At 42.4% G+C, this 27,584-nt stretch overlaps 1 protein-coding gene across 1 annotated transcript in view; it reads left to right on the top strand.

Moving 5' to 3' along the window:
• Positions 1-6,564, top strand: part of LOC100765388 (putative sperm motility kinase W) — a 37,879-nt gene extending 31,315 nt beyond the window's left edge. The window contains exons 4-5 of the mRNA XM_027413659.2: positions 368-439; positions 2,645-6,564. The gene's annotated coding sequence lies outside the window, so the exon portion shown is untranslated. The remainder of the gene's footprint in view (positions 1-367; positions 440-2,644) is intronic.
• Positions 6,565-27,584: the final 21,020 nt, after the last annotated feature.

The following is a 27,584-nucleotide window of genomic DNA, read 5'->3' as shown; positions in this document are numbered from 1 at the left end:
TAGATTTGTCCCCAGGAAGCCATAGTTCTCAAGGAAATGTGGTCCAGGCTGGCCTTTCACAGCATCATCCTCAGAGGGGATCTGAGCCAATACCATCTCCAAGCTGCCCATGAATGTCCAGACCCTACAGACCAGTCTGCAGGGGAACACCTCAGCAGTACTCACTAATCTGTCCATCCCTGTGAAATGTGTCCCCACAGGAGGGCAAGGGAGCTACTGCCCCTGGTGTGTTTAACAGCCTTCATGCAGCCCTGTGTTCTTCCCATCAGAAAAGACACAGTCCCACTGAGCATGTAGGTCTAGTTTATTGTTGTGAAGGGGCCTCACTGTAGGGAGTTTTCTCAGAACCATCTTTGTGTCCTACCAGGAAAGTGACAGCAAGCTGGAGGAAAATGGGTACCACTGTGGATGGATGCTGGGACTTTGCTCCACTTTGGATGTGAGTATGGCTTAACTAGCCTAGGACACAGTGGCCAGAGGTGGGGTCAGCACTCTTACAGCTTTGTACCCAGGCCCACTGGATACAGGTGTCAGGCCCAGACAGCCTTGTTGACCATAGAGCTAGGGCTTTCAGCTGGGCTGTCTTGTCTGCATGGTTATCCTGCTGGGCTAATGGTCTAAAGTGTTGTCATGTGTACCCGATGGGCAGATTGCTGCTCCATGCCATGAAGGATGTCCACTGTGATTGGGATGAATGCCAAGGCTCATCTGTGGGCAGCACATGGCTGAAGGCATCGTTGAGACCACTATGTACCAGACTGTGGTAGATGAGAAGTGTTTGGTTTCTGGTCTGAACTTGACTCTGGATCACAGGTTAGGAAGCTTGAGGCTGGCCAGGCAGGCTTCTCCCAACCCCAATGGAAAGTGGTCATTGAGTTTGTCTTATAGAGTACCACAAAGAGAGAGGGAAAGCAATAGCCTAGGCATGGCTTCAGAGGGATGTTGAGAAAACTTTGTGTGGATAGCACATCTCTCCCCTCTGATCCTTACACCATTGAGGAGGAACAATTTGAATCAAAGAGAGTGAACATATTCTCACACATGTATAATACAATAACAATAACTCATGATATAAATGACGTTCAGTCTGTCACTCCCCAGTGACTTAGTCTATGTTGGGTTCCAGGGCCAGAAGCGTGAAGTTTCACACATCCTAGCAAGGAAACCTTCCCAGGGACAATGTGCTTCTTGGTCTTCAGCACATGGCTGGCCTGTCTGTCAGTGAGTGACCACTAGGTCATGCTTCAGTCCTGATAACTGAAACCACTTAACTGAAACCACTGCCTGGTCAAGGGAGACTTGGGTACTGTGTCCAGGTCATGGAATCTCACAAGAGTCAGCACAAGTGGACCAGGGACTCCAAACTCATGTGATGGTCTCTAAGAATATGCATCTCAGAAGGCAGACATGATGCCTATGAGACCACACGAGTATAATGAGAACTTGTTATATCGCTGGCCACTGGAGGGAGCATGTTGTGGCCTTAGTCTGTTATGTGAGAGAAGTTGGCTCATGATCCTGGCTCACACACCTAACACCCTCCTTCCTCACTGCCTGCCTGATGGCGGCAACAGGAAGAGGTACAGTCAATACCAGCCTTTGTACCCAGATCTCTATACACACTTACTCCAACATTGCCCAGTGCTGTTCACCTCCCAGTGGAGAAAACTGTGTCCCAGATGCTCAGTAGCTTGCTCTTTTGGAAAGAGCATGACTGGTTGCAACACCGATTACATTCCTTTGACCCAAATATGATGACCATTGTGGTAACAGCCTGGGTCCCCTGTACTCTCAGAGGCAACTCCAGAACTCTCATTGACCATCCTTTCTCTCCTCAGATCTCAGGTTCTGTTGGACATGTTCTGTGACAAAGCCCATTTTCACCATATGTACCTCCTGTGTCATCTAGGCAAGTGTCAAATGAGAAGGGTTGCAGGAAGCACAGTGCCCTGATAAAGACATGTTGGTGGGAAACTTCTGCTCCTCTTTTGATCCCAGAGAGTTTTGTATGGGACAGTAGTAGAGAATCCAGGACAATCAATCCGTGTGATCAGAGCTTCCTGAGGAGACCACACTGAGTTCTCCCTCAGGAAGATCTCATAGGAAGAAAATGGACATTAACCCCGCCCCGCCCCCCACTTGGTCCTGATTTCCACCAAATATAAACCTGTTATTATCTGAAAGGCCACAGGTCTAGGGCTGGTGAATGAATCTTTCTGCCAGCCTCATCATTGGTCCAAAAATCAGCCTTCTCTTGTAGGTGACTGTCCACATCCTGAGTCATGGATCCCAAATCTCCTGACCTGAGGATGTGCACACTGAGCATTGGTGACATTGAAGGAGGAGTGTGCCTCTCACCTCCCCTTCCCCTGGAAGACTAACATGTCATTGCCTGGGCTCTAGAGGAGTTAGGAGGCTCCATTGGGACATTTTGAGGACACGCTGTGGAGGACAATGAAATGGTTACTCTTCTACCTTCCAACTACAGACAACCACCCAAATCATCAGCAAGATCTGGGGAATCTACAGGAGGGTCCCCTTGTGAAAACTTCCCAGTGGGTAGATATTGTTGAATCCTGTCCAGCTTAGACCCCTTTGCATTTTGACATTGCACAAACTTACCTATGTCTTTCTGTCCTCACAGATAACCCAGAAGTCCTGCCTGAACAGGAAAAGAAAGTATCTCAGAAGAGCCTTGGGGAATGAATGTGCTTCTCTTTCTGACCTCTAGCCTGGATCTTCTAAGAAGGGCAGTGTCCATAGATCCCCTGTCCCAGGTCACCACTAACAAGAAGAGGGAGAACTTGAGGTCCTACAGTTGGACAGTCCTCACTGATATTAGATAGACACAATCACAAACAAACAAATACTGAAGTACTCAATTAGGATTTTCCAACATTAATTTCTGTAAATTGGGTTTCAGAAATGTTGATACATGGCTGACAGAAATCAAATTAATAGCTCTCAGGTTTAGCCAGTTGCTATTCTAAAGCTGTTAGATCTTTGTACTTCATCTATAGACTCAGGAAAATCTACTCTGATGTTCAAACACCAAATTTAACAGCCAACTGGACCTAAACCTAGAAGACATGGCAGAGGACAAAAGAGATTCCTCCAGACTCTGAACTTCTGGTTCCAGTAATTCCCACAAAGCCTCAGATATCCAGAAAGTTCTCCAGGGAAGTAATGGAGACTGGACACATGGGACAGAACACAAAGCTCAGCAACAGACCCAGACAAACCCTCTAGGCTGATTTTTTTTTTCATAGCCACCCATGAAATTCAAGGCAGACAAATAATCTGTACCTAAAGGGCTGCAGAAGCATATTGAAAAACAAAGAATAGGGACCCAATTGGAAAACTGAACACAGTCATTGTTTCAGCTGACCTCAAGTCCATATGCTATAGTGTTCACATAAAAGTTATAGAAGAGACCGTGTAAGATCAGAAATAACATGGAGAAGATGAACTGTAGACACAGGAGCCCTGATGCCACCAGCCAAGAAAATACAGATGCTGGAGCATGGGTGCAGCAGACACTTCCCTAAGACTTTGAGAGAGATCCTGGCTCCTGACACAACCCAGTAGATAACAAATCCCTGTCAGTGTACATTGTGTGGCTCTGAGGAGGTGGAAGTGTATTGTGTGCTGTGTGGTGTGATGAGGGCTGATACCTCTCACATGGAGATGAGCTGTCGAGCTGGATCGCATTAGCACTGTATTGGATGGCACAGCCAAGCAGAAGAGCCCGATACCTAGATACTTATATGTGCTCTGCATGCCCCTCCCCCTGTCTACAGCTTACATACATTGTCAGGTTAAGGGCATGCAGGACATCCCTCACCCACATTTCACCACACAGTTTTCTAGGGATCAGGCCTAGATAATTCAACTCCCACAATGCTAAGTACCAGACCCTGCTAGAAATCCCTCCAATTCCAGTGTCAAATGAGATACGGTGGGAGCTATCAGGCATCGCTGGACACTTCACCTCCTGTCAATGACACATATGTACTGCTAGGTTCAGGCCCAGCCAGATGCCTCCTGCTCTGACACATATGCCTCCCTCCCTGACTAGGTATAATACACTGCTGGACACCATACACATCCCACCTCACTTGCTCTGCAAGCTGCCAGACCCTGCTGAATAACACCTCCTCACACACATACAACCTCAAATACACTCCTAAATATTGGCCCATGTAGGAGCTCCCACCCAACTGCATACTAACTGCTAGGTATTAGGCCTTGCTGAACAAAACAGTATTTCCAGGTTTGCACCCTGACTGACACTCAGTTAACCCCACTTAGCAGGCCATGCTGGATAATCTGTCACTCTGCCCAAAACACACTATTATTTTTTACCCCACGGGTTACCACCACACCACAGAAGGCCCACAAGGCCCTCTTCTACATCCCACCACACAAGCGACATTCTCCAGTGTCAGTTATCAGGCCCTGCAGGATACCACATGACACCAACCCGTATATATTTTCAGGGTATTACCCCTGTGGGGAATCCAAACACTCAGGCCATGACAACTCCTGTAATGGTAGCTGAGGGCCCATTACCTGCAGCATCCTCGAAGACATTGCTAGGTATCAGTCCCTGGTGACACTTCCAAATGCCTCACACACACTCTGAAGTGCCATGTAACCCTGGATAACAACTCTGCCACCATCCAACGACTATGATATTAACAGGCCTGGATGGACACTAATTCACCCCATCTTCCATGGTGCCCTGCTGGGTACCCCCTTCTACTGCTTCCCACTGATAAGCATTGTTATTTACCAGGCCCCTTAGACACCCAACCACTCCCAGGACCACATGTCTACTTCTAGTTATGAGGTTTTGTTTGACCTTCTCCACATCGGACTATGCTGGGAGCTTCTTCTCCTGCCACACAAAGCTGCCTGCCAAGTATTTGCCTTACTGGACATCCTTCCTCTGAGCATGTCACACCCTTAATGCTAGGCATCAAGTTCTGCTGGACTCCTCCCGTAACCACTCTAAGTGCTGTGCATCGGGCTCTGCTACTTACTGTGCCATGCTGTGCATTAACCTCCATGTAGTGGCATATAGAGGATGTGTATCACATTCACCTGACCACCAACCTGTGCTCTCAAAAACATGGTGTGAGACCAAGCTTGTCACACACCCTTATCATATACTGCTGGCCAGCAAACACTGCTGTATTTCATGCCCTGAGAGGAACTGTGTCACTATCATATACAAGCTTCTAGGTATCAGGTCCTGTTGACACTCTTGTGTAGATGCTGTCATCCATACAATACTAGTCATCAAGTCTTATCTGACATCTCAACATTCTGTTCCCACATAAACAATGTAGGGCTTGAGATGGGGGTCCAGAAGGATTAGAAACACACCAGTGCATACAAGACTGAACCAAGGTATCCTGCCATTGCAGCCAAAAACATAAAATATGGCCAAGGGTAAGGTCTTGACAGGAACCCCCTCTACTATATATAGCCAGTGCTAAAGAGACAGGGCAAGGTGTCAGATCCTGCTAGGTAAACCCTCTCCAACAGCTAACATTATTCTCACACAGCTAGGTATCAGGTCCTCCAAAGGACCCCCTGCTTACAGCTAACCCTCTCTAATGAGGATTAGGTGTCAGACCTGCCAGGTACTCCATGAATATAGTCAAAGACACCACATATAAACAGACTAGGTGCTATGTTCATCAATACTTCCCTCCTTTAACACCAAGGTCACCTGGAACACAATTATAATTGTGCCAGGATCTCCTAGGTGGGCTCTGAAAAGTCAGTCTCATATACTTGGCTATGTGTCAGGTCCTCCTCAGAAACACCTCCCCTAGAGCAATGCTTCAAATACACATGAATGGAGAGGTGTCTGTCATGCTAAGAGTCTCTTCCCCTATAGCCAGTTCCACACATACAAATAAGGATGGTGTTAGAACGTGCTAGCTGGCACCTACCCCCGCCCCCCCATACACACACAGAGGGAGGGAGGAGAGGGGAGAGGATAGAAGGGAGGGAAGAAGAGAGACAAAAACAGTGCTAAGGCACATGTCCTCCATGGTATCCCCACACTTATCTCAAAAGTCCCACGCACAAATAGGTAGGTTTCAGGTCCCGATAGAAATTCTGTCTTCTACAGCCAATGACAAAACATAGGGCTAGGTGGCATGTCCTGCTAGATTTCCTTCTGTCACAGCCTTTGCTACACCTACACATTGGTGCTAGATCCTGATAGGTGTGCACTAACTTAACAAATTCACCCACACAGGCACACAAACATACATCACAGGAGAAATCTATCAAGATGAAGTCTCAATTCTGAACATTTATGCTACAAATACAAAGGCATCCACGTTCACAAAAGAAATACTAAAACAAATCACACATAAACCTCAAACACTTAATAGTAAGAGACTTTAACACCCTACTTTCACCACTGGACGGGAACACCAGACAGAAACTTAACAAAAAAACAAAAGAACTAATAGCAGTTATGGCACAAATGGGCTTAACAGACATGTATAGAACATTCCATTAGAATAGAAAACAACATAACTTCTTCTCAGTGCCACATGAAAACTTTGCTAAAATCGACCACATACTTGGTAACATAGCAAACCTCAACAGGTACAAAAAAATTAAAATAGCCCCCCTGTATCTTATCAGACCACCATGCTTTAAAGTTAGAAATCAACAACAAGAATTGTAGAAAATCTACAAACACATGGAAATTAAGTAACACCCAATAGCACAATTCCTGGGTCAAGGAAGAAATAAAAAAAGAAATTAGAGATTTCCTAGAATTCAATGAAAATGTGGATACAACATACCCAAACTTACGGGAAACTTTATAAGTAGTTCTAAGAGGAAAGTTCATAGTGCTAAGTGCCCACATGAAGAAACAGGAAAATAACACTAGAAATTAACAGCACAACTGAAAGCTCTAGAACACAAAGAAGCCAAAAATCCCAGAAGAACAGATGCCAGGAAATAATCAAATTGAGGGCTGAAATCAATAAAATGGAAACTAGGAGAACAATACAAAGAATATAGCAAAGAGTTGGTTCTTTGAGAAAATCAACAAGATAGACAACCCTTTATCCAAACTTCCCAAACAGCAGAGTGAACATGCAAATTAATAAAATCAGGAAAGAAAAGAGGGAAATAACACAGAGGAAATCCAGAGAATCATCAGGTCATACTTCGAAAACCTGTATTCCTCCAAATTTGAAAATCTAAAGTAAATGGACAATTTTCTGGATAGATTCCACTCACCAAAAATTAAATCAAGAACAGATAAGTAACTTGAATAAACCTGTAACCCCTAAAGAAATAGAAGCAGTCAACAAAAGTCTCTCAACCAAAAAAAGCCCAGAGCCAGATGACTTCAGTGCAGAATTCTACCAGAAACTCAAGGAACAGCTAATACCATTGTATTCCACACAATAGAAGCAGAATGATTATTGCCAAACTCTTTTTCCGAGGCTTCAATAACCTTGATACCCAAGCCATACAATGACAAAACTAAGAAAGAGAACTACAAGCCAACATCCCTCATGAACATTGATGCAAAAATTCACAATAAAATACTGGCAAATCGAATCCAAGAACACATCAGAGAAATCATCCACCATGATCAAGTAGGCTTCATCCCAGGGATGCAAGGATGTTTCAACATATGAAATTCCATCAATGTAATCCACCATATAAACAGACTGAAGAAAAAAAAGCCACATGATCATCTCACTAGATGTGGGAAAAAGCCTTTGACAAAATCCAACACCCCTTCATGATAATGGTCTTGGAGAAATCAGGCATAACAGGAACATACCTCAATATAATAAAAGCAATATACAGCAAGCCAACAGCCAACATCAAATTAAATGGAGAGAAACTCAATGCAATTCCTCTAAAATCAGGCACAAGACAAGGCTATCCACTCTCTCCATACATCTTCAATATTGTCCTTGAAGTTCTACCTGGAACAATAAGACATCAAAAGGAGATCAAGGGGATACAAATCAGAAAGGAAGAAGTCAAACTCTCACTATTTGCAGATGATATGATAGCCTACATAAATGACCGAAAAACTCTACCAGGGAACTCCTACAGCTGATAAACACCTTCAGCAAAGTGGCAGGATACAAGGTTAACTCAAAAAAATCTGTAGCCCTATTATATACAGATGATACATTCATGGAGAAATCAGAGAAATGTCACGCTTTACAATTGTCATGAACTACATAAAATACCTTGGGGTAATGCTAACCAAAAAAGTGAAAGACCTGTACCATAAAAATTTTGAGTCTTGCCGGGCTTTGGTGGTGCACGCTTTTAATCCCAGCACTCGGGAGGCAGAGGCAGGTGGATCTCGGTGAGTTTGAGGCCAGCCTCGAGCGAGTTCCAGAACAGCCTCCAAACTAACAAAGAAACCCTGTCTCGAAAAAACTAAAAAAAATTTTTTTTGAGTCTCTAAAGAAAGAAATTAAGGAAGATACTAGAAAATGGAAGGATCTCCCATGTTCTTGGATAGGTAGGATCAACATAGTAAAAATGGCAATCTTGCCAAAAGCAATCTACAGATTCAATGCAATACCCATCAATATCCCAACACAATTCTTCACCAACTTTGACAGAACAATTTTCAACTTTATATGGAAAAACAAAAGACCCAGGATAGCCGAAACAACCCTGTGCAATAAAGGAACTTCTGGAGGCATCACCATCCCTGACTTCAAGCTCTATTACTGAGCTATAGTCCTGAGCAGCTTGGTATTGGCGCAAAAATATACAGGAAGACCAATGGAATAGAGTTGAAAACCCTAATATTAACTCATACACCAATGAACACCTGATTTTTGACAAAGAAGCTAAATTTATACGATGGAATAAAGAGAACATCTTCAACAAATTTTTCTGGCATAACTGGATGCTAGACTATAGAAGACTGCATATAGATCCATGTCTATTATCGCCATGCACAAAGCTTAAGTCCAAATGGATCAAAGACCTCAACATAAATCCAGCCACACTGAATCTATTATAAGACAAAGTGGGAAATACCCTTGGATTAATTGGTATAGGAACTGCTTCCTGACCATTACACCAGTGGCACAAACACTGAGATCAACAATTGATAAATGGGACCTCCTGAAACTGAGAAGCTTCTGTAAGGCAAAGGATACAGTCAGCAAGACAAAACGGCAGCCCACAGACTGGGAAAAGATATTCACCAACCCCACATCTGACAGAGGGCTGATCTCCAAAATAGACAAAGAACTCAAGAAGCTAGTCTCCAAAACTCCAAACAATCCAATTAAAAAGTGGGGTACAGAACTAAATAGACAGTTCTCAATAGAGGAATCTAAAATGGCTGAAAGACACATAAGGAAGTGTTCAACATCCTTAGGTCAGGGAAATGCAAATCAAAACAACTCTGAGATACCACCTTACTCCTGTCAGAATGGCTAAAATCAAAAACACCAATGACAGTTTATGCTGGAGAGGATGTGGAGAAAGGGGAACACTCCTCCACTGCTGGTGGGAGTGCCAACTTGACAGCCACTTTGGAAATCAGTATGGCGACTCCTCAGGAAAATGGGAATGAGTCTACCACAAGATCCAGCAATTCCACTCTTAGGCATACACCCCAAAGAAGCACATTTATACAACAAGGACATCTGTTCAGCAATGTTCATAGCAGCACTACTTGTAATAGCCAGAAACTGGAAGCAGCCTGGATGCCCCTCAACCGAAGAATGCATAGAGAAAATGTGGTACATTTACACAATGGAGTACTACTCAGCAGAAAAAAAAAAACAATGGCATCTTGAAATTTGCAGGAAAATGGATGGAACTAGAAGAGACCATTCTGAGTGAGGTAACCCAATCACAAAAAGACAAACATGGTATATACTCACTCATATGTGGATTTTAGACATAGAGTAAAGGAATACTGGCCTACAATCCACACTGCCAGAGAAGCTAGGAAACAAGGATGAACCTAAGAGACATGCATGGTCCCCTGGAGAAGGGGAAAGGGTCAAGATCTCCTGAGCAAATTGGGAACATGGAAGGAGGGGGCAGGGAGCTAGGAGAATGAGAAGGGGAGAAGAGGAGGGGTGAAGAGGACATCAGGGAGCAGAAAGTTTGAATCGGGGGAAGAATAGAAAACAAGAATGGAGATACCATAGTAGAGTGAGACATTTTAGGTTTACAGAGAAATCAGGCACTAGGGAAATGTCTGCAGGTCTACAATGATGACAACAGCTAACAATCTAAGCAACAGAGGAGAGGCTACCTGATAATGAGATTGATGACTGACTTATATGCCATCCTATAGCCTTCATCCAGCAGCTGGTGGAAGTAGAAGCAGACACCCACAACTAATCACTGAACTGAACTGGAATCCATTTGCAGAAAAGGATGAGTGATGAGCAAATGGGTCCATACCAGGCTGGTGAAACCCACAGAAACAACTGACCTGAACAACGGGGAGCTCTTGCTCCCCAGACTGATAGCTGGGAAACCAGCAAGGGACTGATCCAGACCCCAGGAATATGGGTTTCAGTGAGGAGACCTTGGAAATCTATGGGACCTCCTGTAGTAGTTCAGTACTTATCCCTAGCATAGGTGTGGACTTTGGGAGCCCATTCCACATAGAGGGATATTCCCTGAACCAAGACACACGGGGGTGGGCCTAGGCCCTATCCCAAAGGATATGACAGACTCTGATGACACCCTATGGAAGGCCTCATACTCCCTGGGGAGCAGAAAGGATATGTGATTGATAGGGTTTTGGTTGGGGTTCTGGTGGGGGAGGGGAATAGGGAGAAGGAACTGGGATTGGCATGTAAAACAATATTATTTCTTATTCAAATGAAAAAAAAGTACCTAAGAAATAATGGAGAGGCTACCTTAAATTCCCTTCCCCTGTAATGAGATCAATGACTACCTTAAATATCACCATAGAGCATTCATCCAGTAGGTGAGGGAAGCAGAAGAGATCCATGGCTAAGCACTGAGTGGAACTCCTGGAGGCCAGTTCTGGAGCAGTAGGAGAGATGAGCAAAGGAGTCAAACCCATGTTGGGAAAAGCCACACACAACTGACCTGAGCAAGTGGGAGCTCACTGACTGCAGACTGGTAGCTGTGGAACCTGCATAAGACCGAACTAGGCCACCTGAATGTGGGTGTCAGATGGGGGCCTTGAGAAGTCTATGGGCCACTGGCAGTGTAATAAGTATTTATCCGTAGTGCATGAACTGGCTTTTTGAGCGCATCCCTATAGACGGATACTCTCTTAGCCTAGATACAGAGGGGAGGACCTAAGTTCTGCCCCAAATGATGTCAGAGATTTTGATGATTCCCCATGCAGGGCTCACCTTGTTTGAGGAGTGGATGGGGCTGTAATGGGGAGATGTGGAGGGAATAAGAATGAGGGAGAGAGAGAGAACTGAGATTGGAATGTAAAATAAAATTATTAATCTTAAAACATTTGATAATAAATATATAAAAGAGAAAGAAAATATGATGAAAAAAAGAAGATGGACACTTCTGTCATTGTAAAAACACGAAGAAGGGCACAGAGAACAGACATCTAGGAATGGGGGAGAGCACAGTAGTAGGATAGTAAAATCTGATGTCTTATGTGTGTATTCCTTACAGTTGGCGTTGGTGGTGATCACCTTTAATCCCAGCACTTGGGAGGCAGTAGCAGGCAAAACTCTGTGAGTTGGAAGCCAGCCTGGTCTACAGAGCCAGTTACAGGGCAGGCTCCAAAACAATACAGAGAAACCCTGCCTCAGGGGGAAAAAAGAGACATGAGGACTAAGAGCTAACTTCTTTGTAGATGGTCATACTTGGTATCGTTACTCAGCATTTGCCTGGCTGCAAAGTGCTAGTTTATACCAAATACTATGATGTTCCCCGAGCTCCCCATTTTGAATGAATTTGAAGGGATAACCTGTGCATTCTTCTCCCCTGGTATCTTCTTGCTGAGGAAGAAGCCTGTATAGTAGCTGTTGCCACAGAAGTTTTTCTATGAAAATGTGCTCAGATATAAGATGTGTGCATTTGTACTTCACATCCCTTAGACATGTGAGGAATTAAAGCTACTCCTACTGCCATGGAATAGAGAACAGGAACTGGACACTGTCTGCAGATATGAGATAAATCTCTGTACTGTCTGATACGTCTTTGGATATAGAGATGAAACTGCAGACCCAGGAGTCCTAATGTTCCCTTGAGTTCTAAATGTACCTTGGGAGATAAACAGGAAAGATCCCTAGATTTGGTTGTTTCCATTATTCCTTAGAGTCCTAAGACCTGAATAGCTGCTGAACATATAGTTAAGCCCACCGTGTTCATGAGGTGCAGTCAGGGAGGGTTCTCTGCCATTCAGTATAGTCAGGAAGAGTGACCCTGAAGATATGAACACAGCCAGGGCAGGCTCAGAGTCAAGGTTCTTAATGATCTGAGCCAAGACAGTGACACAGGTCTTTGCCTTTGACACATTTATACAGGGGTTGTCTTTTTTTCCATGCTTTATCTTTTATCAGAATTAACACTATGAACTTGAGATAATTCTAAGATGGCTTTCACAACTCTTCTCAGCTAAAGTCATGTGGATATTTCAATGATTTTGCATTTGTCAATTGTTAATAAGTAAATCCAAAATTGTGCTATGGGGCCAGTAAGATGGTTCACTGCATGAAGATGTTTGTCACAAAACCTGATGACAGAGTTCCATCCCTACATCCAATATGTTGGAAGGAAAAAACTGAGTCAAGCAAGTTGTCCTCTGTTCTTCATACATATGCCATGGCATACATGTGCATACCTATAAACTCAAATCAATACACAACTGTAGGGGATTCTGTAGCCACGCCTGCTTACAGGCTGGCTACAGGGGTGCCTGATCATGCCTGTGAGGGTGTGGTCAGGGTGACGTAGAGTGAGGGATGCTTACGTGGTGGGATGCTTTCGCTTTCACCTTCGGCTTGCTGTACTTACCACTGCCGCGCCAGCTGGCTAGGTCACTCTGTAAGTAAGGCTTTTCCCTATTAAATTCCCTTGTATTTTTACCTGGCTCCATATTGGTAATTTCCCACATTACACAACAGAGAAACACACAATAAGTGCATGTAAAAGAATTTTGTTATGATAAATGAGTTTTTACAAGCTACATCTGTGTAATTGTTATTACTGGCATCACCACCATAATATTGAGCATATGGTATTTATGATAGTCATTATTACTTTTATAATTAAAATTTGGGAACCATTTCCCCTGAATAGCTGCCATGGTAGTATGACCTTATGCACCATCCCACATAGTTTATGCAACACCAAAAGGAAAATGCCATGGCCCAGTCAAGGGATTCCATCAGGATGGGATATGCAAATAGACAGGGTTACAAAGGTGATTACAGAAGCATTTGGCATGAGCATCAAGAAAAGAAAAATCTTCAGTTCTGAAATACTGAATCATCAGCAACTGGCTTCAATACCTGGGTTCCTCTGAAAGATCATTTGAAAGCATTGTATGACAGATCAGTGAAAGGTGTTCCCTGGCACTTATAACCTGGTAAAGAGTGGGTGTGTCCTAAGCACTCTGTCATAAACATAAGGGAACATTTGTATCTTTTAACAATGTCAGAATTTACTGAGTAACAAATTCACCAGTTACAGAATTTTCAAATGCTGTACCTGTCAGATATTCCTATGTTCCTTGGTAACCTCTTCTGAGGTGGACATCTTGAGTTATTCCAACTTTAAACATAGAAATACTAGTGACCAATCATATATTGCACACTAAATCTACCATTATCTCTGTCTCTCCTTCTTTGTCTTTTTTCCTATCTTTCTCACTTCTTGCTTGCTTGGTTCCTAGCCATACATAGGTTGACATGTTACACTGTGACTTTAAAGGCTTAAGATTTCAGCTTGAGAAGTAGGATAGCAGAATGAGACTAGAGTTTTCACTGAGAACAGAATATCGAATTCAGGCTGCAGAGGAGCTGGGAAAGCAGCTTGGGTGTGAGGTCACAGAGCTATAGATTGAGTCCAGATGCAGAGGAAAGAAGAAATCACAAGGAGGAAATGATGATTAGGCAGAAGATGGACATCAAGGTCTACAGGAGAAAATACAGTCAGATGAGAATGGATTAAGCCATGTCACAGACAGATAGGTAACCAAGATGAGCCCTAGGGACAGTCAATAGATTTCCTTCTGTCAGTCCTCAAAAATACAGACTGGGTGTCAAGATAGAAACTTTTCAGGAAATCTTCTCCTAGAAGATAATTTTTTGATAATCCTGCAACATAGACAGTTTTGTCTTCATGCAGGGCAGAGAGGAAGATCAGGTCCAATGCCTTGGGAAAACCAACATAACAGAATAAACAGAATAGAAGCCAAACAAACAAAGGACTGAGTTTACTCCTTCTGCTGAGTAAACACAGAATTACAGAGAGAAAAAAGTCCCCTTCCACCCTTCACCCTGTGAGAAGTTGGTCTTCACTTCAATATTGTCAATAAAACAAGGAATCAATTTCCACAGTTTAGTAATGATGCAAACAAAGGAATTTTGTCAGAGGGCAAAGATGGCCAGGCTCAATCTTCCATGGACCCAGAAATAAAATATTTTTCATGTGGTAATCTGGAATGACAAGAATATCTCAATACTACAACCATCTACCACCCTCATTTGACAGCTAGGAATTCTGATGAGAAATCACATCAGGATCTTATGAGACAGAAGTGATGACACTTCTTCCTCTGAAGCCAATAGAGGTATCGCTCATGTCCTCGGGTGCCTGGGAAACAGAGCACCTTGTTATAGCATCTCAGTGTCAGTGAGTAAGCATATATTATAAATCCATCAGTATAACTTTAATTCAAAAGGAATTGATCACCGTGAGTGCATAGATGATGAGGATCATAAAAGACAAATGATGACACAGAATGTTGAGTATCAAGTCTACAAGCCATCAAATAATCCTAGATAACTTCTTTACTATCCAAAACCTGTGTCCAAAACACAGGAAACACAAATCTTCCTGAGTCTATCATTTTCTTTCTCACGATTTATCATTGCCTTTAAGGGTCAAAGGTCTTTGTCATGGATTGAATATGGTATGTCCTGCCTATCTCATGTGTTTAATCTCTTGGTTCCCTTATGCACTCCTTTTTAATTACTGAAGTCTCAGATGTGTGGCCTGGCTGCAGAAACTGAGCACTTAAGACACCTGGGAGACTATCAATGAAGTTAAAAGAATTGCCTCTGCCTCACACTCTGCTGCCAGTGCCAGCAGCTGAGCCCACCACCAACCTGTGCCAGATACACTGAAAGCCCAATAACAATAGCATCTTGCTCTCTGAAGTGGTATTATGGCATAGAATTGTCAGGAGCCATGAAAAAACTAGAGAATGGTGATGGCATTTGGCTGGCTGTGATTGGTCCACAGCTCACCTGACCTCACAGGGAGCCACTGTGAGGAATGACAGTCCCCCACCCATATAAGGCACCAGCTGGGCCTGGATCTTGTCCTTACACTGCAGTGAACCAGTTAGTAGGCTACAAAGCAGTTGGACTCAGAGTTTAATCTGAGTGATTTCGTTTTTTAGTATTATCTTTGGAATTGAATATCTCTGGTCTGCATTGAAGTAAACATAGTGAGTGTGTTTACTGGGTGCTGGTTTGGCACCTGGATTTTTATTAAACTTTTATAGTTTTGGATATACTTTGTGTTTTTGCTTCTGTTTTTCATTTATTACAACCCTTTTCTATTATCTACTCATTTATCTTTGTCTTTTTGTACATTGTTTTATTTTTATACCTTAAAATTTCTGTCAGTGTAAATTTGTTGTAAAAATAAGAAGTTTGACTATGCCATGCTCTTGGATCCTACCCACCAGCTTTGTGACTTCCCAGGACAGTTTTCTCTGTTTATCAAGTCACCTATCATAGTAAGAATCTTCCCCTGCCATCATGCCACTCATTAGACAAAACATGCCCTGGGGGATCTGAGTTGTTTTGATTTGCATTTCCCTGATGGCTAAGGATGCTGAACATTTTCTTATGTGTCTTTCAGCCATTTTAGATTCCTCTATTGAGAATTGTCTATTTAGTTCTGTACCCCACTTTTTAATTGGGTTGTTTTATGTTTTGGAGACTAGCTTCTTGATTTCTTTGTTTATTTTGGAGATCAGCCCTCTGTCAGATGTGGGGTTGGTGAATATCTTTTCCCAGTCTGTAGGCTGCTGTTTTGTCTTGCTGACTGTGTCCTTTGCCTTACAGAAACTTCTCAGTTTCAGGAGGTCCCATTTATCAATTGTTGATCTCAGTGTTTGTGCTACTGGTGTAATGGCCAGGAAGCAGTCTCCTGTACCAATTAATTCAAGGGTATTTCCCACTTTGTCCTCTAAAAGCTTCAGTGTAGCTGGATTTATGTTGAAGTCTTTGATCCATTTGGACTTTTGTTTTGTGCAAGTCAATAGGCTTGGGTCTATCTGTAGTCTTCTACATGTCCACAACCAGTTATGCCAGCACCATTTGTTGAAGATGTTCTCTTTGTTCCATCATATAAATTTGGATTGTTTGTCAATAATGAGGTGTTCGTAGGTGTGTGAGTTAATATCAGGATTTTCAACTCTATTCCATTGGTCTACCTGTCTATTTTTGTGCCAATACCAAGCTGTTTTCAGTATTATAGCTCAATAATAGAGCTTGAAGTCAGGGATGGTGATGCCTCCAGAAGTTCCTTTATTGTACAGGGTTGTTTTGGCTATCCTGGGTCTTTTGTTTTTCCATATAAAGTTGAGAATTGTTCTGTCAAGGTCTGTGAAGAATGGTGTTGGGATTTTGATGGGGATTGCATTGAATCTGTAGATTGCTTTTGGTAAGATTGCCATTTTTACTATGTTGATCCTACCTATCCAAGAACATGGGAGATCTTTCCATTTTCTTGTATCTTCTTTAATTTCTTTCTTTAGAGACTCAAAATTCTTATGGTACAGTCTTTCACTTTTTTGTTTAGTGTTACCCTGAGGTATTTTATGTTGTTTGTGGCAATTGTAAAGGGTGATGTTTCTCTGATTTCTTTCTCCACCAGGGTGTCATCAGTATATAGTAGGGCTACAGATTTTTTGAGTTAACCTTGTATCCTGCCACTTTGCTGAAGGTGTTTTTCAGCTGTAGGAGTTCCCTGGTAGAGTTTTTCGGTCATTTATGTAGACTATCATATCATCTGCAAATAGTGAGAGTTTGACTTCTTCCTTTCTGATTTGTATCCCCTTGATCTCCTTTTGTTGTCTTATTGCTTTAGCTAGAACTTCAAGGACAATATTGAAGAGGTATGGAGAGAGTGGACAGCCTTGTCTTGTGCCTGATTTTAGAGGAATTGCATCGAGTTTCTCTCCATTTAATTTGATGTTGGCTGTTGGCTTGCTGTATATTGCTTTTATTATGTTGAGGTATGTCCCTGTTATCCCTCATCTCTCCAAGACCTTTATCATGAAGGGGTGTTGGATTTTGTCAAAGCCTTTTTCCGAATCTAGTGAGAAGATCATGTGGTTTTTTTCCCTAAGTTTGTTTATATGGTGGATTACATTGATGGATTTTCGAATGTTGAACCATCCTTGCATCCCTGGGATGAAGCCTACTTGATCATGGTGGATGATTTCTCTGATGTGTTCTTGGATTCGATTTGCCAGTATTTTATTGAGAATTTTTGCATCAATGTTCATGAGGGATATTGGCCTGTAGTTCTCTTTCTTAGCTGTGTCTTTGTGTGGCTTGGGTATCAAGGTTGACTCCAGCTGTTTTTAATGAATCTAAATATACTTCAGTTAATATAGGACCATACACATCTGTGAGTTGTGACCTGATGGAGGAAGTCTGAATACTACATTCAAGTCTGATAAGCTGTGATTCTCAAGGTGACAGAGATGAGAGAAGCAGTGCAGGATCCTCAGTATCCTGGACCTTGCTCCTTTTTCAGGTCTGCAATAGCTTATGCCTACAGTCAGGCTCTTGAAGAAGCTTATGCTCATGGTATCTTTTAGTTTTCATTCGATTATTCTAAATGGCCATAAAATAAAAAAAACCCAGACAATAATGGCTACAATTAGTACTAAATGCTTCCTATTGAACATATTGTATAAAGGGGATCCTTTGGATTTGGCACTGATCTGTTAAATGCAGGAATATCATTCTCTGCTTGGTGCATTTAATGTCAGAGAATGTTTCTGTGAAGTTCTATGTCTGAATCCTCTCCCACGTTTTCACATCTCCTTTGCTTTATATACAACTGACCTCTATCAGTTCCTCAGACATGCTTTGTTCCTAAGTCACTGTCAACAACCATCACCTGCTTTCACAACTCAGGTCTAATGGGTGAATGCTGTGCCTCTAAGGTCTGTCCCATTTCCACCTTTCCCTAGCTCTCTGCTGTTGGTTTATATCAGTCACATGCATGTGTGGTCTTCAAACTCTTTTCTGCACAAGTTCAGCCCAAAATATTTTTCACAGTTGAGTGGCTAATGGCAGAGGAGACATTGGGCAGAACTCTGCTTAAATATCTCTAGAACACACGGACATGTTTGCCTGAAAGCCACACATGCCATCTTGCCCTATTGCCTGGTTTTGCACTCTGCTTAACAACTGCAATCCCTGTATTGGTATTTGCTGTCTTTTCTGGGCCATGCTGTGTCATCTCCTATGACTTTTATCCAGTTGTGCCTCACTACTGTATGCCCCTCTGCACACACCATCCTGAAAAGGTACATTCTCCTTTATAGTATAAAGACATGTCTATTCATCCTTGTCTAATGAACAGTTGTGAAAGATGATCATTGCTCTGGGACTGAAAGGCGTGTGCTGAGTCTGCAGTATCTAAAGGACTGGTGCTCACATGTGGTAACCTTAACAAACATAGGTGGTGATGACTGAGTCCTCCAATTTTGTGAGGATCAGGAACTGTGCTATTGTGGATCTGAAAGAGGTCTTGGCACACATGTCTTGATGTATTACCACCTTATTTTGCATTCCATGGGACAAAGTCATTCACTTCACCTGATTTGCTCTTTTCTGAAAATTTCACACTGTGAATCAACAACTATGAGGAGTTAAGGAGAACTGGATTGCATGGCTAACCTCTGCTCTACTGTGCGGTCCCTGGAGATGATATATTGATGTAGTCCAGACAGAACACCCTGGTCTAAGAAGCAGCTGGGCTTACCTATCATGGCTTGCACTTCTCCATTTTCATTTTACTATCACACATTACAGGCAAGGGACAGGCCTAAGCTTACTGGGGAGGACTCCTATACTCAGTCCCTTCTGGATCAGATACCCAAGAGTTGTGCCTCAATTCTGCTGTTCATGATAGGGGATGTCTTTCTGTTTCCAGAGAATATATGTTGCTTTAATTGGTGGATTAATAAAATTAATTTGGACAATGGGCAGACAGAATTTAGCCAGAGACTAAATCCAAACACAGATGAAGACAGAAGGAAAGTAAGGCCAGAGAGATGTCGTGTAGCCACCAGAGAGGCAAGACATGAGGTAACAAGGCACAAGCATCATAGTAAAGTATAGAACATTAGAAAGATTTAAATTTAGAGGTTGAGCTAGCCAGTAAGAAGCCTAAACGATTGTCCCAACAATTAGAATTAATATTTGCCCTATTTGAGATCTAGCAGGTGGAATAGAAAACTTCCAACTACAGTTCCCCGAGCTTTCTGCTTTGGCAGGTTTCTTTTCTCAGACTATATTGACTGAAACCACTTCCTTCTCCATGTCTCTTGTATCAACAGCCAGAATCCCCTGCACTCTGAGGAGTGGCATCAGCATTGGTGTTAAAACATTTACTGGTACCAGCAGATGCAGGGGAGCTCTCCTTGGTTTTTTCTGCACTACTACTCAGACTCAGATAGGCAGCTGGGGGCTGATGTGTACATTACATTCTCAGAATCCTCACAAAACTCAAAAGATGCAGAAAATGTACACATTTCTGAGCCACAGGTGGAGGGTGAGGCTCACTATTACTGTGTTATCTGGGGACATAATATTTCTCACACTGAAACAGACAGATGGGGATAGACATAAATTGTAGATCCTGCAAAAAAAATTTCAAGAAGAATGTTTATAGGACCCAAAGGAAAGGAGAGGAGGAGGCTCCAAATAATCACCTCCAATAAGCATCAGTTCTCAATAGAGCAGAGGCCCAAAGTATTGGTGGTGTTGATTGCAAAGCAGTATGACTCCCACAAAGGTGCCTCCACCACACTTAGGGCAAGCTGCGTGTGATCATCCAGAGGGTGACTACTCCAAGGCACACCAGATTTACCTGATAGTCTTCAGATACATATCTAGAAACAAACACAGAGAGACCCCGGAGTACAATTAATCAGTAGCATTGCTCTTCTTCAGTCATGGCATGGAGAAGTGTTCAGCTGATCTGTCAGTATCGGTCCTGTGTCCCTGGAGAAGGCAGAGGAGGATAACACTGAGGAGTTTTTTTTGAAAATCTTGCTAAGAATTCAGTTTCATGGACTAAATTCTCCCAAGTAAGTAGCTTTTGTGTCCAGAGACCTGAAGAGGTCCAGTGGAGGACCCAGGCAACTGGACAATCCTAGGCTCCACCAGTTCCTGGACCTCACTCTGTGTGAAGTGCAAAACTACTGTAAGTCTCAGCATTACTTCTGCACTCCACTGTGTGCAAGGGCTGCACCAACATGCTACAAGATTTCAGGCTTCTAAAGTGAGGTAAAATGTTTGTAGCCCAGACTGAATTACAATTTCTGTGTTTGTAAAACAATACAATACACTGATGGTCTTTACAATGTATCCACAGAAGCACCCATCCATCAGGATGGGCCACCTTTGGTTCAAACCCACTCAATTTCATCTGGTTTCTGCTGCTGCTGTGGACTGTGACAAGCTGGCTGTGTGAGCAGTACCAGTCTTCTCGCAGAGGGACTCCCTTCACAAAGAGTGTCTTATCAGGAATGGAAGCTGTTTGGGAGCTGCCAAAGCAGACATCCTCCAATGGATGCTGTCTCGGGAACCTGCGGAGCAGCCTCATGGTCTCCTCAGAGCAGGAGAAAAGGGACAAGAGTCAGGATCGTGTAGGGAGCCATCCCTGCATTCTCCATTACAATGATGGTGCCTGCAGGCACCGAATGTAAATTATTTCGCAGGCGCTGGGTAATTTCCATTTCTTTGATCTCTGCCTATCCCGTGGCTCATATGGCCTGAGGAGCTGAAGCCATTCATAGGGTGACACGTCCCAGGCGGCAGCTGCCAGCCTTTATTAGGGGATGGGATTCCTGGCTCGGGGTCTCCGCTCTGGTAAGCTTATGCTCTCCTCTCTCAAGATGCATTAAAGCTTTCCTGCAGAAGGATCCGAGTGTCCTGTGTGATTCTTGCCGGCGAGAACATAGCGCGGGACAAGGATCACAGCATCCAAATTGAGCTGGACCTAAATGCTGTCTGGCTGTCTTGGACCAGCAGCAATGGGACTGATTTATTGCCATGCTTAACATGAGGCCCCTTACCCAGTTGGCTCCTGCTCACTGCATGGCTGGAGGGGCCACCTTTGCAGGGTCTGTTCCTATTTGTGTATGCTGGTTGAGGGCTGTGCGGCCAGCACCATGTAGGTTCAAGGCACAATTCCTGCTGGCCAACCATGCTTCTTCAGACTTCCCTCAATAAAGTACAGCCCTCCTGTAGCACCCTACCACCTTCCCTCTCTCTGGGAAGTATGGCCACCTCTCTGGGCTATAGTGGGACAGGCAGCCTAGATCTGCAACCAATATCCCTTCTCCCATATCCAATGCACCGATGGCATGCCAGAGGGGAGGTGGCTATCTCGATGAGCCAGGATCAGACAGTCCTGCTGATGAAAGCTGTTTCTGCTTTGTTTGATTTCTCTTTGGACAAAGGGTCATTTGGCACTCATGGTAAGCTTCTCAGGGACAGAACTTGTGTGCTGTGGTGGTCAAACTTTTTGGAGTTCACAATCAGCCCTTGAAGCTGCAGCCAGCTGATCCACATGAGACTCACACTGCTGCTCTGCAGATGTCTTAAAGAGTGCTGTGGGTTTCCAAGTGCTTTACTTAGATGTATTTACGTTTACTGGCTAAGGGATGTTTCAACCTAATGTTTAGGATTTCCCCAAATTATGAGTCCAACAAGGAGCAACAGCCTTAATTACCACAGATAACATCCATGGTACCAGTCTGATTATAAGGGATATACATTAATTTTCACAATTGCTGTAAGTAAGGGTTGTAGACTAAGACACCTCTATCTTACTTGGGAAGCAGCATTATTTATTGTAAAAGAAAAAAGTGGCATTTGAACATGGCTTCTGTCACCTGCTGACTAAAACTCTTTTCTACTGGAAAAATATCAGGTGATTTTTGTTACCTAGCATATTTGTACATGATTGAAATAAAAGATAATGAAAAAGCTCAATCATAAATTTGATTCCATGTCTTCACCAAATAATAAAGACATAAAATTCACACTAAGTAAGGTCACAAACCTACACCAGAGCTGAAAACAAATGCTGCGGGAGGGGAAGGGACGCTTCATGCAGTGTGGGGGACTTTAACGTGGCATTGCCCCTATGCAAATCAGTGTGAAAACTTCTCAGAAAGCCTTAAATTAGATACTCTATACAATTAGACTATGCAGGAAAAACTTGACACCCAACTACAGGTATACATGTTCATCCATGTCTCTAATCATTCTATCCACAATAGCTAAGGAAGGAAAGCAGCCTAGCTACTTCAACTGGTTAATGGATGATGAAAATATTGTTTAACTATTCAATAACTTTCAGCTCTGAATTACAATGATTTCTGCAAACAAATGGATAGAAATGAAAGAGATTATACTTAGTGAGGACACTCAGGTCCAGAAAGACAAATGTACTCTATTTCCTCTTATTTGCAGACCCTAGAATCAAATCTTCTTGGTCTGAATCCACAAGAAACCTGGAAGGTAGAAATGGAGGATTGTAGGAGAGGGAGATGTAGCTCCAGAGAGGCAAATAGCAGGACACAGGTGCTATGAAGGGAACCATAAAAGGGTGGTGGGATTGACTACAGAAGAGGAAATGACTATTAGAGAAAGGAAGGGAGGGAGGGAGGACTACATAGAGGGAAGGAAGAGGGAGAAAAATGCATAGGGAGAGGGAAAGGGGCATAAGTACTAGTGAGGAAGTTTGAGCAGGAAGAACAAAATCCATTTTATATACTTATATAAAAATACATAGAAACACATTGTGTTAGAGCAGTTACTCCACATAGTGGGATTTTCCACCCCATGGACCTGTATAGTAACTAAAACCACCCAGTGGCAGCTATGAAAATATCCCTTAGAGTTGTTAGTATATTTCAATTGACATCCAAAGAAATAGAAGCTAATGGTGTTGCTTTATAATACCGGCTAAAACATCAGGGTGCTATCCTATTACTGAAAACACCACAACCTACGGTCATCAAAATGTCATTGTTCTGGAAGCTGCCTCCTGGTGGGATAACCTCATGAATTTGGAAGATACTATGCAAGGGGCACATGTTATCAATTGTCCTACCCAGCGAAAAAGGTGGACAACTACCCAAAAGGCATAGAAAGCCACCCCTAACAGTGCCATAGAGGTACATGCATCTTGGGGACACACAACTGCTACCTAATTGGACCTAAAATCAACTCAACTTCAGGGAGCTCATGCATTGCACTATAGACTACACAAGAACCCATGGATGGACACCTCATAACCCTAGAGGAAAAACTGCTACTACCTACTCTACCGCTAAAGGTGTTTTTGCCTTTTGTTTTTAGAGTCTCCACAAAGCTTCCTTTTTGGAATGAATCTTGCTTCAATAGAGTTTGAGAGTGCTTCTTCCAGACTATTTTCCCTGTTAATTGAAGAACTTTTGGTTATTCTTCTTCTTTTCAGGTCTGTTAGAGTTCTACTGTGGATCCATCTGTATCCAAGGATTGTATAGTTGTAAAAAGATTTTGGTGCTGTTTCAATGTCCTTATTTTGAAAGCTGGTTTAATGTGTGTATCCATTCTTGGTTTAATGTCAGTGTTTCAGTTACCTCAAGAATTTTTATCAATTTCATGTTAGCATTTCCAATTTAATAAAGTTCAATTTTTTTCTTTAATCTTTGTGGTTTTAATATTTCTTAAGTTTATGATTAACTCACTTCCCCTTTCCTTTCCTCTCCCCAAACCCTCCCATATAACCCTCTCTGCTCTTTCAAACCACGTCCTCTTATCTCATTGTTATATACATAAATGTATCTACATATAAATTCATATATACATATGAATTTATATATATATCCTACACACACACACACACACACACACACACACACACACATATATATATATATATATATATATATAATATATATATATATCCTGCTCTGTCTATATAATCTTACTTGAGTGCATGTTTTGAGGGTTTACCACTTGGTATTGGATAGCCAATGAGTTTACTCTTCCATGGGAAAGGCTATCTCCCCCACTCTGAACATTCCTCGGTTGAGGTAGTTCTTTGTTTAGGTTTAAGACATCAGACCTTTCCTAGCCCACACCTGTTCCTGAGACATTATGGGAATTGCTTCTGTTATTACTAGGAGACACAATCTCACAGGAAACTCCCTGATTCTCTGGTTATTACAATCTTTCCATGTCCTCTTACTCAAGGTTACCTGAGCTGTGGGAGTATTTTGTAGAAGTATTCATGGGACTGGCAAGCACAACTCTGAGGTTTGATTGATTCTGGTTTTCTGCAGTGTCTCAATCTGTTGCAAAGAGAAGTTTACTGATGAGGGGTAAAGAGTAAACATCTTTGTGATTATAAGGACATGTTTATAGACTGTTGTTACACATAATTCTGGTTTAGTAAGTTAATTATTGTAGATTCTCCTCTAATAACCATGATTGCATCAGCACTGAATAGTAGGCTAGGTTTCCCCTACAAGGTATGGTATTCCTCTGGTTATGTAGGTCTTAAATCCAATTAGAGGGCAGCTGGTTAACACTAAGGTGTAGTTGTCAATACTACATCCTTATGGTTATTGTACCCTGCTGGTTATTGTCCTGGTTCATGGATATCAAGCTGGTTAAGACTGTAAGTTGTCTCCTTCCTTTGAAGTTTGCACGACACTTTCTGGTGCCATTGAAGTTAGACCAGGAAGGAAAGGTTCAGGTCAGTCCAGATAACAGGTCTCAGGGATGTGTTTCAGAATTGCATGGTGTCTTCATCAAAAGGACTTACCCCATGGGAGGTTACAAAGGGCAATATCAGTATGTCGTATATTTTAGGAGACTCTTCAAGCTCACTAACCACTCATGCTTTGCATGTCTGATATTGGTGTTTTGGTTATTTGGGCTTTAGCTCTTGGCAGAGAACCTTCTGCAAAGATGATAAAATTTCAATATTATATGTATGTTTATACAGTGACTTACATGTGGTATAAGGTTTTAGGTAACTACTTTAATAGTATGATTCTTCGAGGATTAACCAAATGTCCTTCCTGTTGTTTCACCAACCCCCACCCTTCTCCTGTAGGCTCCTTGCTAGACTCCTCTAAGAAGCTTCTCGTTCACACTTCTCCCATCAGATCACCTGTATTCTTCTATTGCCCTTTGAGTGCTCCCCCTGTATTTATCTCCTCCCTCCCAAAGAGCTGTCTTCCCCCTTTCTCCTATCTGGCCACGTTTACCCTGGCATTATGCTCTCTGTTGCCCTCCAAACATCTCCCCTAACCCGGGAAATTTTACATTTATTTATTTATTTATTTATTTATTTATTTATTTATTTATTTTTGGTTGATGGTTTTGTTTTTTTCCTCCATTTTAAAAATTAAATTAGAAACAAGATTGTTTTACATGTCAATCCCAGTTCCTCTTCCCTCCCCTCCTTTCCTGCCCCCCCCCACTAACAACCTACCTATCCCATACCATTTCTGCTCCCCAGGGAGAGTGATGTCTTCCATGGATTCTGGTTATTTTGCTTTTCAGAATATGTACTCACATGTGAAGTTGGAGCTAGGAGCCTCCAGGAAGTGAGAACACGTGGTATTTGTCTTCCTACGTCCGGGTTATCATACTCAAGGGGACCTTTTTCAGTTGCATCCATTTACCTGCAATGATCATGATATCATTTTTCCTTAAACATGAATAGTATTCCATAGAGTGTATGTATCACATGTTCATTACGCATTTGTCAGTTGTAGGGCTTTTGGTTGTTTTCATTTCCTACCTATTGTGAGTACAGCAGCCATGACCATGGCTGAGCAAGTATCTGTGGAGTAAGATGTTGGATTCTTTGACCACATGCCATGAGTAGCAATGCTGGGTCCCCTGTTATATTTATTTTAACTTTCTGAGGATTCTCCACACTGACTTCCACAGTGACTGAACTCATTTGCAAGCCCACCAGCAGTGGGTATGCATTTAATTCTCAGCACTACTGTCTTTTCTTCTCTAGATTACTGTGGCCCATTAATCACTACGTAACAGCATTTAACCAGTTTTTCTCCTCCAAAGTCCCAAATCTTCCACATTTGAAAATTTAATGCATCAACCAAATCAAGCAACCAGACCAAATCAAACAAAAATTACAAGTTCAGTACCTTCAGCTGGTATTAATAATGTGCTCTCTGATACCAGCTACTCTATCAGGTACTGTTCTGTTGCTGTGATAAGACACTGTTACCAAGGTAACTCATAGAACAAAGAATTGGTGGCAGCTAAGATGACTGAGAAAAGCCTTGGTGTCTAGGCCTGCACTTTCTCCCTTGACATTTTAGGACCCTGAAGGGGAGCTGCATGAGCCTTAAGGTGATGGCAAGATCCTGGGGCATACAGAGGCAAAAGGAGGCCTCATTAAAGTGACTAAATGTAAGCAAAGGCATGTCTGCCCTGATGGTACTGTTAATTGAGAATCACTTTGTGTATGCATATGATCCTACAATAGATGTCTGTTAGAGGTTTATGGAGAAACCTGACTCTTGGATATTTTTGACATAACAATTCAAGAGGAGTACACTGCAATAGGAAACCAGATTATGAGAACCAGAGGGCTTTCTTTGCATATTTTCCATAAATAATACTGAGTCATTTTGACGATATTCACCAATATAGAGAACAAATTAAAAAAATTAAAACCTCAGATGATGTACCATTTGGTCCCAGCAGGGAAGTCCCCAGGGTTCAATATAATCCAACAGATACCACCATGGGATTTGAACTACTATCTGTTTCAGGTGGCCACTAATGATTTTTTAATTCTTTGGACTTCATCTTTGCTGTCTAGTCCACTGGTGGCTAAATGGGAATTTCCAAAATTACAGTGAACAGACACATTGTCTGTGGAAAGAGAGCTTAATGTTAATCTAGGTGTCATCCTGCTATGTCATGGATTCCATGTTTTAATAAAATAGACTTACAGTGAAGATAACTTTAAATTTTCAACCAGAAAGGTAATTTTTCAAAACCAGAATGTATTTGCTCAGTATTTGTTCAGAAACTGACATA

The sequence above is a fragment of the Cricetulus griseus genome, chromosome 4 (assembly GCF_003668045.3).
Source record: "Cricetulus griseus strain 17A/GY chromosome 4, alternate assembly CriGri-PICRH-1.0, whole genome shotgun sequence".
Lineage (NCBI taxonomy): Eukaryota > Metazoa > Chordata > Mammalia > Rodentia > Cricetidae > Cricetulus > Cricetulus griseus.
Note: the sequence above shows the minus strand (reverse complement) of the source record. Positions and strands in the feature narration are given on the sequence as shown.